The sequence below is a fragment of the Podarcis vaucheri genome (genome assembly GCF_965113315.1).
Source record: "Podarcis vaucheri genome assembly, chromosome: 2".
In the NCBI taxonomy this organism is placed as follows: Eukaryota; Metazoa; Chordata; class Lepidosauria; order Squamata; family Lacertidae; genus Podarcis; species Podarcis vaucheri.
This window is the reverse complement of record NC_138760.1, coordinates 40,867,598-40,880,848: the sequence shown is the minus strand read 5'-3', so window position 1 is coordinate 40,880,848 and position 13,251 is coordinate 40,867,598. Positions and strand designations below refer to the sequence as shown.

General features: G+C 44.5%; 2 long non-coding RNA genes across 2 annotated transcripts; one reads left to right on the top strand and one right to left on the bottom strand.

Annotated features, from left to right (window-relative positions):
• Positions 1–4,289: 4,289 nt before the first annotated feature.
• LOC309521941 lies at positions 4,290–9,642 on the bottom strand. Its single transcript, XR_014214795.1, has 3 exons — positions 9,462–9,642; positions 8,614–8,695; positions 4,290–4,471 (listed from the first exon to the last, which is right to left on the bottom strand). It is a non-coding gene; the product is annotated as an uncharacterized lncRNA (long non-coding RNA).
• LOC309522062 lies at positions 8,792–12,471 on the top strand. The gene is made up of 2 exons (XR_014214825.1): positions 8,792–8,898; positions 10,016–12,471. It is a non-coding gene; the product is annotated as an uncharacterized lncRNA (long non-coding RNA).
• The last annotated feature ends 780 nt before the right edge of the window (positions 12,472–13,251 follow it).

The following is a 13,251-nucleotide window of genomic DNA, read 5'->3' as shown; positions in this document are numbered from 1 at the left end:
CAAACGGGACACTAGATGGCGATTGTGAGCTCATGGCAAATTCAATATATATATTTTAAAACGCGTTTGTTAGTTTTTAAAGTGTTTTCACAGCCTTTTTTGTATGTGTCTAGATCCCTCCCTTGTTCTCTTTATGGAAGAGGTAGATTTTGAGCAGGGATTTTAAGTAAGAAAAAGAGGTGGCCACGCAAGAGCATTCTGAGCTGTATTTCTAGGCAAAAGAAGGAAATAATCATAGCAAATGTTGCACATGAATTGTATAAAGAGTGCTACTTGCAACTTCAGGACTTAATGAATATTCATTTGAATAGAATGAAAGAGAATGCAGTGAGCCGTGTGAAATAATGCTACCAAAAGCCATCAGTCAAGGCATAAATATACTTTAGGTCGTATATCCTGACCAGGTTTGTGCTATTCACGTCAATCCAGACAGCAAATGCCTGACCAAAACTGAGGAAATATTTCCGCTTGCAAGAGTCCACAAACTGAATAAAACAACCCATGCCTATTCTTATGTGCTCAAGCCTGCTCCTGAATTGCACTACACAGTAACTTCTATTTACATATGGGAGACATACTGTGCAATTTGCATCCTGAACCACCATCAGCTAGGTTTTATTTATTTTATTTTAACATTTTTATTCATTTTTCATTTTCGTTCATTACATACATCTAAAATTCTTAATGTCTACTATATATAAATAAAGATATAGGTTTTAGAACCAAACCAGCATTCTACAGGTTACTGGTATTCCCAAAGCCAATCTGTAAAATTACAGATTTTAGCTGATTAATCATAGAATTATAGAGTTGGAAGGGTCTCCAAGTGTCATCTAGTCCAACTCCCTTCAGTGCAGCAAACACAGCCAATCATCTGGCTTTTGATTAAATCTCTGTTCTCTGCCTTGAAAGGTAATGCCCTTTATTAGACACTGGGTGCCACCTATCATAGGTGCCGTAGTAGCAGATTTCCTGCACTGTGGTTCGACTAGATGGCTTTTAAAGTCATTTCTAACACCATCTGATTCTATGGAGGTTGCTAAAACAGCTGCCTTTCTGATGCTATTGAAGGAAGAGCACAAATTCTTTTCAGCCCAAGAGCTTCCATGTTAATACACCAAAGATACCATTTTGTTGCAAGGGGTGGGGGGTGGAATGCACTTAAACTTTTCCGTTGCCATTGTTTTCATTTTGGAAATTTGGAACTTATTGTAACAGTTGCGCATCAAAGCCTAAACAGCTTCAGAGTTCAAATCCCAGTGGTATTGTGGAAAATCCGCCCGCAAAAAAAGATGATTGTACTTCTGAAAACCTTGGGATTCTCCAATACCTCCTTCCCATGGGTGGATGGTGCCATTCTGGCTGCATGATGATGAGCATGATGTTGGTCTATAAAATGCATAAATGCAACAGTTATACAGTGGTACCTCGGGTTAAGAACTTAATTCGTTCCGGAGGTCCATTCTTAACCTGAAACTGTTCTTAACCTGAGGTACCACTTTAGCTAATGGGGCCTCCTGCTGCCGTCACACGATTTCTGTTCTCATCCTGAGGTAAAGTTCTTAACCTGAGGTACTATTTCTGGGTTAGCGGAGTCTGTAACCTGAAGCGTCTGTAACCCGAGGTACTACTGTATTTATAAGATGTTCAAGACACCTTTCCCTCCCACTTTGGTGGGGGTTTTTTTAAAAAAATATATAAAACACACGAATAAAACAAATACGGCACTAAAATTACAAAACAATGACAAAGCCAGCAGAGAGTTGAGCCGTTTGTCAGCTCAGTGAGCTAAAATGAGAAACAATGCAGCAGTTGCCTGCAAATGCTTTTCCAGATAAATAGCCTCTTCAGCTGCCAATAGAAGGCATAAAAATAGGAGGGAGCCAGCAGGAGCTGGCAGCTGGGTTTTGGGGTTTTTTCCCCCTGGCAGTGATTATTGGGGAGCGGGAGAGGGAGAGAGAGAAAAAAACTTCACCTGCTGGATTTTTTCTTGTCATGTGTCAGCCATACTGCCCATGTGGCTGCTTTTGTGCCCCCTGAGCTCTAAATGAGAAGCTTGTTTTGTTCAACTTTGTAGCTCTGTCCTGCTCAACACTGGGTGTGTCCATAAGCCACTTGGGGGGGGAGACCCAAAATTAAATGCATCACATACACAATAACAAGGCAACAGTTTGCATGCACTAATTTATATGTGCAGATGCCAGTTTAGCAATAGTCACTACAATTCAGACAGAATAGGAATTTCCTGGGATTTCAAAGGCAAAATCGATTGGGGGGCGGATTTCCAAAAGGCAGTGCTTTGTCGTGGCTCAACAATTTTGGGGCTTTCCTTAAAAAACACTCTTATGCCATGGTCATCGCTTCCCCTCTCCCTGCTGTCCTGCAAAGAATTATGGGAACAGTAGTTTCTTCAGGGTGTTGAGACTTGTTTAGAAACCCAGCACCATTCCCAGAACCCTTAGCAAACTATGCTAGGGTTGCGACCTGTCCTATATAATACAGGATTGTCCTGCATTTCAATGTAAAATGCTACATCCTGTGTCATTTCAGTTTTGTCCTGTACAGTGGTACCTCAGGTTACATACGCTTCAGGCTACATACGCTTCAGGTTCCAGACTCTGCTAACCCATAAATAGTGATTCAGGTTAAGAACTTCGCTTCAGGATAAGAACAGAAATCGTGCTCCGGTGGCGCGGCGGCAGCAGGAAGCCCCATTAGCTAAAGTGGTGCTTCAGGTTAAGTACAGTTTCAGGTTAAGAACGAACCACCGGAACGAATTAAGTACTTAACCCGAGGTACCACTGTATTTCAATCTTCTCTCTCTCTCTGCCAAGTTAGGAATCCTCTCCAAATGCATGTGTGTGTTTGTGCATGTGTGTGTGACAAATTTCAGAGGCATCATCCTATTAAGCTGCAGTAGATTTTAATGGATTGCTTTGAAGTCACTTCAGCACCAGATTTTTAAAAAAATATTGTCCACCAGCCACCCCGCTTCGCCCAGCCCTGTATTTTGCCAGAACCCTACACAATTCCCATATTCTTTGTGGGGGAGTCATGATTGTTAAAGTGGTATGAGAGTGCATCAAATGGATGGGGCAGATGGGGCAGCCCTGTGTGCTTGCACAGTCCAGTGTTGAGTGTTGTCTATTGATGGGCAACTTCAAGACCCCTGGCCCTCTCCTTTCTTAGGGTCCCTAAAACTGTCCACTTGGTACCCGGGCCTGAGCGGCCCCCTTCCCTGCAACAGGGGAACGCACAAACAGAAGAAGAAGAAGAGTTTGGATTTGATATCCCGCCTTTCACTCCCCTTCAGGAGTCTCAAAGCGGCTAACAATCTCCTTTCCCTTCCTCCCCCACAACAAACACTCTGTGAGGTGAGTGGGGCTGAGAGACTTCAAAGAAGTGTGACTGGCCCAAGGTCACCCAGCAGCTGCATGTGGAGGAGCGGAGACGCGAACCCGGTTTCCCAGATTGCGAGACTACCGCTCTTAACCACTACACCACACTGGCTCTCAGCAAGATGCTTTATCCTGAGTCAAACCACTGGATCCATCCAATTCACCGCTGTCTACACTGACTGACACCATCTCTCTCGGGTCTTTCCCAGTCCCAGTTTGCAAGTGGGACTTTCTGCATACTGAGCTACGGCTCTTCCCTTAAGCTTCCCTTTCTTTTTAGGGAAGCAGTACCCTGCGTGGGGAAATATCCGACAAACCCTCAGAAGGAAAAATTGAAAACCTACCCTAAAATCCATGATATGGGAATAATGCCATTCAATTTAGGAAAATGATGCGGTCAGAGGATTTCAGGTTTGTAGCCAGTGGGGGGGGGGGGAGTGTTGTCTTCATTTTGACTCTTAGATCTCAACCTTACGAGATGCTGCTCTCTGTCAAAACCCCAGTCAATTAAAGCAAATCTGTCTTTTCCCCGTGGTGTGTTTCACACTGACTATTTTTGCAACAAGCAAGAGATGAGTGTCAGGTCCGTGCTTTAGACAGATGCTTCAGAATACAATGAGACTAGCCGAGGCCCCATCATGGTTGTTCTGTCAGGTTTTGAGCAGGAGGAACTGACATGTTTACACCAATGAATGAAACACAAAGCAGGATGAAGAGTAATTCCCTTGGGATAATTAATTTGGCTCTAGGAAGACTTGTGACTTGTGCTCTTTTCTTGGTAAGGAATGTGTGTGTGTGTGTGTGTGTGAGAGAGAGAGAGAGAGAGAGAGAGAGAGAGAGAGAATGAGAATTCAGGGCTTGCAAGCATTAGCAAAACTAAAGGAATATCAATTTTTTAAAACATCTATTTCCCCTTTATTTCAATATCTGTTCAAAAGGAATGGCACGAGACTTCAAAGAGCCCTGGAGATTTCAATCCACTTCAGAAAGGACATCTTCTTTCTTGACCTCTTAAACACATCCAGTCCATTTCTGACACAAGCTCTTCATCTTGCCAAAGAGACAGATTGGGACTGCAGAGGAGGCAAGAGATGTGGGAGGTTATGATAAAACTGGAGATCAGCAGCATATGTGTTGACCTGATAAAAGCTAGCTAAAGGAATGAAAACCATACATTCACAGCTGCGGAACTCACTGCCCTTGGAAAAAGTGATGGGTTGGGTTATACCTGATGAAAACAAGGGAAAGGAGCCAATCCAGGGATAATTTGCTTGTAAATAGGAATGCAGCGTTCAGGCATTGCTCTCTTTTGCACAAGTTTATAGAATCTGAAAGCTGGCATCACAGACTATGTGATCTGGTCCACTGCCATGAAAAAGAGCTAGCATCCCCAGGACCAACTGGTCTCTGCATTCAAGATGGCTGTATTTATTCTGTTGCCCCTGAGCAGAAAAGGTTTGCTGCCCTGACACAAGCACGCGTGCACACACAGAGTGGTGCCTGAGGTAAAGACACTCTTTCCTCCTGGGGATGCATTTCCTTGCCCTGACTGAGGAGCAAATTAGGGTGATAAGAATCCACCAGTTTGGGATCTTTTCCTGGCTTTTGGATTACCACCCAATATTGCTCTCAACAATCCCATTAAATAGGTCCACAAGGTGTGGGACCGTTACCTCATTTGTAGAAGTCTGCAGACAATCTATCTGGGCCAGATCAGTGCTGTGGTTTTAGTTTAGAAATAACAATGCACTTCCTCAGATGTTACTTTATCATTAAAGCATCCCCTAAATTCTGGAGTAAAATTTGGGACAAAAACACTGTGTAAAAATGATTCAATACATTCCTGAAAAGGCTCCTCGAAGGCGCAAAGTGATTCATAGACTTCAGAAAAGTGGAGATTTGTTTTTCCTGAATCTATTATATGATCCCCATGGGCAGAGGATAATGCAAAAACTTGGCATTTAATATACTGTTGTTTTAAGGCATTGACTAAAAGAGGAGGAATTTGAACTAAGCAGAGTTGTTGTTGTTGTTTTTAAAAAATGCAAATTGATACAGAAATGTGGAGAACTGAATTTCAGACCTGAAAAGACTGTAAGAGAACCAAAACCAACAGATTCTTCTACCCCTAAGTGCTGGCTATTGCAACTCTGTGAGAAATAAACTACAGTTCCCAAGATTCTTTGGAGGAAGCCATGACTGCTAAGTAGGATACAAGTGCTTTAAATGTACAGTGGTACCTCTGGATGCGAACAGGATCCGTTCCGGAGCCCCGTTCACAGCCTGAAGCGAATGCAACCCGCGTCTGCGCATGCGCGGGCCATAATTCGCTGCTTCCGTGCATGCACATGATGTCATTTTGAGCGTCTGCGCATGCGGCGAACCCGGAAGTAAAGTGTTCCGTTACTTCCGGGTTGCTGCGGAGCACAACCCTAAAATGCTTAACCTGAATCTACTTCAACCCAAGGGTACGACTATATTGTGTGGATGTGATTTCCCAAGGCATGCTTTCTAGGGAAGGGACCCGAGGGTTTCCCATTTGCCCCACCAGTTTACCTAGGGATACCTGCTCTTTACCACTGATTCACAGCAAACATCAATCTGCAGAAAAACCAGTTGTCATTTGCTCTGATTCAGCAGTAAGGAGAGAGTTTTCCCAGGATGAAGCAGAGGGACAAGCAGAAGTGTGGATGAGCCCTGAACCACTGGAAGTGGATTATCCTGCTCCTCTCTGCTTTTGCTGACCCAAAATTGAACGCTATTGGAGAAAGGCTATCTAATAATAATCACTTATCTGCCTCCTGTCACAATAAAAAAGAATTACCATATGCTATCAGACTAGTGCTTGATCAGGACAAGTCCCGCCGACCCTTTCTGGCAATATCTCTGAAATTCAGACATCTAGGATTTCAGCCAGAAGTCTTTCTACACCCTTGCAATGAATTTGTTATGAAATGCTGGGGATCAAATCAGTAGCTGGGAGATCCATGCTGAGCTTTGTTTTAATGCTTAGGGTCCACCATATTTGAAATTCCAAATCCCTCCCCCCCACCCCAGTGCAATGTTTCTAGAAAAAGAGGTGCCGGAACTCACCATGAACGCCTCCCTTGTTCTCTTACAAGGGCAATGGAACCCACCTGAGAGGTGCCAGAACTGAGTTCCGGCTGAAGAAAGGGCCTGCCTCCCTCCTGTACTTTCCTCTACCCCAGAACGTGACAAAGCTCATCTGGCTGAACTTTCTGACTGACTTGATGTTTATGAAGTGCATTCCTTGCTCAGAAGGTATTACCCTCTGATCAACCCTGCTCACTGGGGCAAGCTCATCAGCGTGTGTAGGTACAGAAGCTCCTGCCTCAATTGACATATGATAGCTCTCTTGGACATGGCCAAGGGGCCTCTTTGGCTGTGGACACACTATACCAGGGATGTCCAACCAGCAGCTCGTGATCTACTGGTAGATCCCCGGCTGATCCTGGTAGGTTGCAGGATCAGTTGCAAAAAAAGCTTTAAAACTCTGTGCAACCCTCCCATAAAAAGCTCAACAACTCTGGGCAATCCACCCACCCCATGCATGCCCCACTGCCAGTTGTTTTTTTTTTAATACTGGGAGTAGATCGCAGTCTCTTGGGAGCTGGACATGCCTGCGCTATACCTTTAAAGCACATTCAAAGCACATTCTTTCCATCAAATAATTCTGGGCATTGTAGTTTACCCCTCACAGACCCTCCAAGCGTCCCTATTTTCCAGGGACAGTCCCAGATTTACAGAAGCCGTCCCGGTTTCTGATTCGATTCCAGAATGACCCACTTTTCCTTAGGACGTCCCTTTTTTCATCAGAGAAATGTTGGAGGGTATGGAATTATATGACCCCCGACTCAAGAAGAAAAGTAACTTTACAACCTTTAGAAGACATATGAAGGCAGCCCTGTATAGTTTTTTAATGTTTAATGTTTTGTTACATTATATATATATTGGAAGCTGCCCAGGGTGGCTGAGGCAACCCAGTATGATGGGCAGAGTGGTGTTGTTGTTTCTGTTGTTGATGATGTTAAATAGGATATTTAATCCTATTTTCATCGGAGAAATGATGGAGGGCATGAGAGTTTCAATTTCCACCAGCTCTTAACAAATCTATTGCATGTGCTCAGCCTTTGATAACAGTAAAGGTAAAGGGACCCCTGACCATTAGGTCCAGTCATGGCTGACTCTGGGGTTGCAGTGCTCATCTCGCTTTATTGGCCAAGGGAGCCAGCGTACAGCTTCCGGGTCATGTGGCCAGCATGACTAAGACGCTTCTGGCGAACCAGAGCAGCACACGGAAACGCCGTTTACCTTCCCGCCGGAGCGGTACCTATTTATCTACTTGCACTTTGACGTGCTTTCGAACTGCTAGGTTGGCAAGAACTGGGACTGAGCAACGGGAGCTCACCCCGTCACGGGGATTCAAACCACAGACCTTCTAATCGGCAAGCCCTAGGCTCAGTGGTTTAACCCACAGTGCCACCCATGTCCTTTGATAACAGTACTCACTTTCTATTTAGCAGATGAGTAGGCAAGATAGAACACAAGATCAATTACTTGACGCTCAACGTTGACTTATCAACATCTCCAAGAGGCAGTGCTGAGAAAGGTATTTCTAGGCAGTCAGGTTTGAGACTATTCATTCATTCATTCATTCATTCATTCATTCATTCATCATTGACATTATTAGGCTAGATGGACCATCAGTTTCAGCACTGGCATAATAGTGGATGGCTCTTTATGTACTAGATGTTGTCTTTTTACTTGTGGTATACTGCATATGGCACAACATGATCTATATAGGGTAGAGTAAGTGCTGGACCTACAAGAGACCAATCAGCTTCCTCATCTGCTCCTTGTGCTACATGGAGATGCCTGGGATTGATTTTAGGACCTTAATAAATGCTCTGTTGCAAAGGCCGTCAAGAAAGAGTACCTTGTTTTTCGGGCTGGATTGTCCCACCTTTTATTTCTGTATTCCTATAATTTGCAGAGAAAATGATTCATCCAGAATCATTAAAAAAAACAAAAAAGCCAGAAACCCACTTACAGAAGATACTGTATTGCCAGCAGGCAGAAACCATCACATAGCAAAAGGGAGCCTAATTGAAGTTGATTTCAACAAATGACTTTCATAAATGGCGATTTCCTTTTAATATGACAGCATGAGAAATTTCTTATATAAACCACTAACCTTTCTATTTATTTCCTCCTTTCAGAGATAACACTGGAGACCAAATGCCTTTTGTAGGAAGAGAACAAAATCAGCCTTGCTTCTCATTATCTTTTTTAAAACAAAATACCAAAAAAAACAGGAGAAGCCATTTATTTCAAATAACAAGATTCAACATGTCAAGCAATCAGCCATAAGCCCTGTTATTATAGCAAACTAAGAAGGTTTAGTGCCTATCAGTTTGGAAACAAAATACCACTACCCAAAAATAAGATTTGTGTGGCTTCTACATACTTGGGGGACAGCGTAAGCCTTTAAAAGTACTTGGGTTTAAAGAGAGAAAGATGGAATGTGGTTTTTTTTTTAATTGTCTGGTTGTTATATTGATATTGATGACACAGTGGACACCCCTCTTTAGATGGTAATGTGTATTAATCACGTCATTTACTGCCAAATGCGATAAGCCAGCCTTGCTGATTTAGGGACCCTCCTACTCATTCTTTTTGAGCAAAGCCCTGGACTTCAGCCTGAAAGGTATTGCCTTGGAGAAAACACTGGATGCCTTCTGGCAGGGGCAAAACTAGGCTTTATTTCAACCGGGTCAAAGACCCAGTTTCACACACACACGCCTTTGCGTACACACATACACAGGCTGGGAACATCAATGGTGCCTCTCTGGAGGCTTCACCTGAGGCAAAAAATAAAGGCTAGCCCCTTTGTAGCTACGGCTCTGCCTTCTAGGGCTACACAGCATGGGTGGGAAAAGCCTCAAGGGGTCTCTCCTTCCCTCCCTCTCTCTCTGGGCTGTAGGAAGCAGGTGCAGGGGGTGCAGGCTGCCCTGGATGTCATCCATGAGGGGGTGACAAAACAGCACTCACCGTGGGGCCTGGTCTGCAAAGCGCCCGGGCCATGTGTCTCTCCTGGGAGTGACACAGTGGCTCAGGGTCCCGCACTGCCCAAAACAGCAGCGTGGGGCTTGCGTCCACCAGGCGGACTCCGTGGGCAGCTTGCTGCGCTGTGCCGCCCTCATGCGTGGATCGCCACCCCCACAGGCGGTTCGCCCCGCCCCCACCGCTCCAGGTGCCAGAGCAGCTAGCTCATAGCTGTCAACTTTCAAAATAAGGGATCAGCAGCCTCGAAAATAAGGGATCAGCAGCCTCACCTGTCCCAGGGACAGTCTACGGGATATCTAACAATCCAGGATAGAGGCGGGAAACGGCACTGGAATAAGGGGATTTCCCACAAAAAAGGGGGAAGGTTGATAGCTATGAGCTAGCTACACCTCCGCGCTCTCTCTCTCTCTCTCTCTCTCACACACACACACACAATATCTTACCCCAAGGTTCCTATTCCAGGCTGCCTGTAGTCCTGGACTACAGCACTCCTCTTAGAAAGCTAACAGGTCCCATTTGCATTCCTCCAGGTTTGCGTTTCCCTGTCCTTGCGCCCGTGTGTTCCTATACCGGTTGCGGCAAGCAGGACTCTAGATCTAGCCCACAACTCTACGGATAATTGAGGCACCATCTGCGTTTGTTGGCTGCCTGCTCCTACTGCATTAGAAACCTTAAAACCGCAACTCGCAAACCACTCTGCCATCGTGTGCTGCAGCCTGCGCAACAATGCCCAGGTCTCACCTGCTTCCAAAGTTTCCGTGAAGTTGCTGTCGGCCATCATTTATTCCCGGGCAGCTTCCCCAGACCCCGCTTTGCAGGCACCGCACGGTACATGTTTGCCTCAGCAAGTGACAGGCCTGGCTCAAAGACATCCATCTTCTTAGGAAGGATTGCGGCTGCCAGCTAGAAGCTATGGATTCGGGCCATGAAGGAAATCATGCAAATGACTTTGATTTTCATAATGCCACAACTATTACCTTTGTTAGGGGCTGTTTTACAATGAGCTGCTTGCGGCAGAGGACAGTGGAGGGCCTAGGGGAGGAGCAGTAAAATGTGAGAGGCATCCATGCAAAGATGGTCCCTAGGAGACAGTAGAGCGCACACTGCTGTTCTGCCAGAGCAGCTCCCAGCCATGTCTGCTTTCCACATCACCATTTACAACCTAGGTAGTAACAGAAGTATTAGGGACCCATAGGAGGAAAAAACATTTTGCAAATTTGCATGTGTGTCAGATCCTTCTACGCTTGTAGCATTTCCTCTCCTTGTTAGTTTAGCCATGTAGCCTTATGAGGTTTTGCCCTCGGGTGGGGAAAAATATTACGCCCGGGAAAGGGAGATGGGAGTCAACAGACACTCAAGGAATAGTTTCAGAGAAAAAGCTTTATTTCTACCATCCATGAACTGGTAGAAGGAGCAAGTGTGATAGTTCACAAACAAGCACGGGTTCACAGTCATTTGCACAGAGCATATATTCCCCTTCCAGTTCCCTCCCCTTTCTCCTCCTCTTCAGGAGTCCTGCCCCATGTTGAGTTCCCCTGAGCATGAACAGAAAGCTCCTGTCTTGGGACTATTGGGACTCTTGGCACCCTTCCCAGGAAAGGGGAATGTGAGCGGTTCAGCATGTCCAAAGATGTTGCAACTGAATGAGATAAGATTCGTTTCTCAGGCCTGCTCTGACAGAGTCTATTCATTAACTTTTTGAAGCCTTCTCGTACTGATAAAAGTAACGGTTTGCCCTTGCACATCATCTTGTGAGAAAAGCAGAGGAAAACTTTAGCTGTGGATTTTTTAGAAGAGAGAAAAGGAATTTTGGACAGTTTTGAGGCCTGGTTGGGGGGGTGACTTCGGGCCTAGGTGGGGTCACCTGTCCTCACCTTCAGCCATGTATATATTCGCTTTCTTCATGTCCCATCAGCTACTCTCAGCCTATAAAACAAAAAATGCAAACTTCCTCTCTTTCCTCTAAGTGGATGGGGACCAGGGAAAGGACCTTAATTGTGGCACCCTGTTCATGGAATGCTCTCCCTAAGGACTAGCACCAACTGATATCTCTTTCCAGTGTCAGGTTAACACATTCCAGCACAAATACAATGGAACCTTGGTTCCCGAACGCCTTGGTACACGAACATTTCGACTCCCAAATGCTGAAAACCCAGAAGTGCTCCAGTTTTCTAATATTTTTCAGAAGCCAAATGTGCGATGCGGCTGTCGGCCATTGTTTCCAGGGCACCTGTGTCAATTGGAGGTTACACCTTGGTTTTCAAACGTTTCAGAAGTCGAAGGGACTTTTGGAACAGTTTACATTCAAGAACCAAGGTATCGCTGTATATGAACTGGCTTACTGTTGGTTTTATCCACTTTCCGTCTACTGTGTTGTTTTTTTATTGTGGTGGTTGTTTTTTTAAAAAAGATTGTCTTTGAATGCTGTCCTTACAATTTTGTTGAATGGAAGCTCAGCAATCTTTTAAATAAAAATAATTAGACTGAAATTATTACAAATAAGAATCTTTAAAATTGGGGGGGGGGGGAGAAAGACATTGTGTGCTTTATACATATACTCAGAAACCTATGGAAAAGTATTCCCAAGTGTATATAGGATTGCAGTCATGGCTTGCTCTTAATAATCCTCTGAACAGTATCAATTGTTATAAAAAGGCTTGCAAGAATTCTAAGGTAAGGGCACTCTTCACCATTATCAGGAAAGAGGGGCATCCACCATGGCTGTCATGAATTCTTTCCATAAGACAAGACGCAATTGTTCTACCATACAGAAAAAGCAAGGAATTTTGCAGATAATCCACGCCACACATTTAACTCAAAAAACACTAAGCACATTTGCAAAATATAGGTATTGGTTGAGGTTCACGTTTATTCGGATGATGTAATCACACAGAAAGAAATGAAACAAGGAGCTATTCTCAACACTCTCAAAACTGGTGCCATAAAAATGAGAATACTTTGAGTCATCATTTTTTAAAAAAAATAACAGAAGTATGACAATAAACTAGAATGGCTGATCACAAAATCATTTCATGAATGGAAAAAATCTGGGACAGCAAGGCATGTGTACTGCAAAATTTATGCCAACGACATCTAATTACCCTAACTAATTACCTTTGGTGGTGGTGGTGGTAATGTCTCTTCTCAAATGAGATTTTTAAAAAAGATGTGCCAGGTTCTGTATGTGGGCAGCTGTGTCTCTCCCCTCCGAGACAGGCAATGACTGATGGGACCAATACCCTATTTCTGGAATCCTTTTGCTTCATTTGGCATTTGTCCCTTGACATCCTAAGCCTCCACTTCAGGGTCAGACCAAGAGTTTGAAGAAGCTCAGATAGCACAAGCTTCCTTTCCTCCCACTGCAGCCCCTCTACACTCTGACAAGCCTACCCAGAGGGAGTCCACCACACTCTGCAGACTGCATCATCCAGGACTCCAGTGTCAGGGGAGAAGCCCCCCAAACAGAGGGAAAGGATATTGTTTTCCTCTGCACGAGACTCCGCCATTGCACGAGCAAAGTCCTGTTCACGCTACACTACCCAATGGGGTTACCTTGCAGCAACTATTTTAAAATTTCTGAACCCAATTCACTGTACACATCTACACAAGCCCCACTAAAATTAACTAATCAGTTTCAACAAGGCTTTGCATTGAGAAGTTCATAGTACCTAGAATCACCCTTTTCATTCCTCACCCCTGGCCCCAAACAATAAGCTCTTTACTCTCAGCAATGCTCTTGGAAAATGATTCCCTTGGAAAAGGTGAT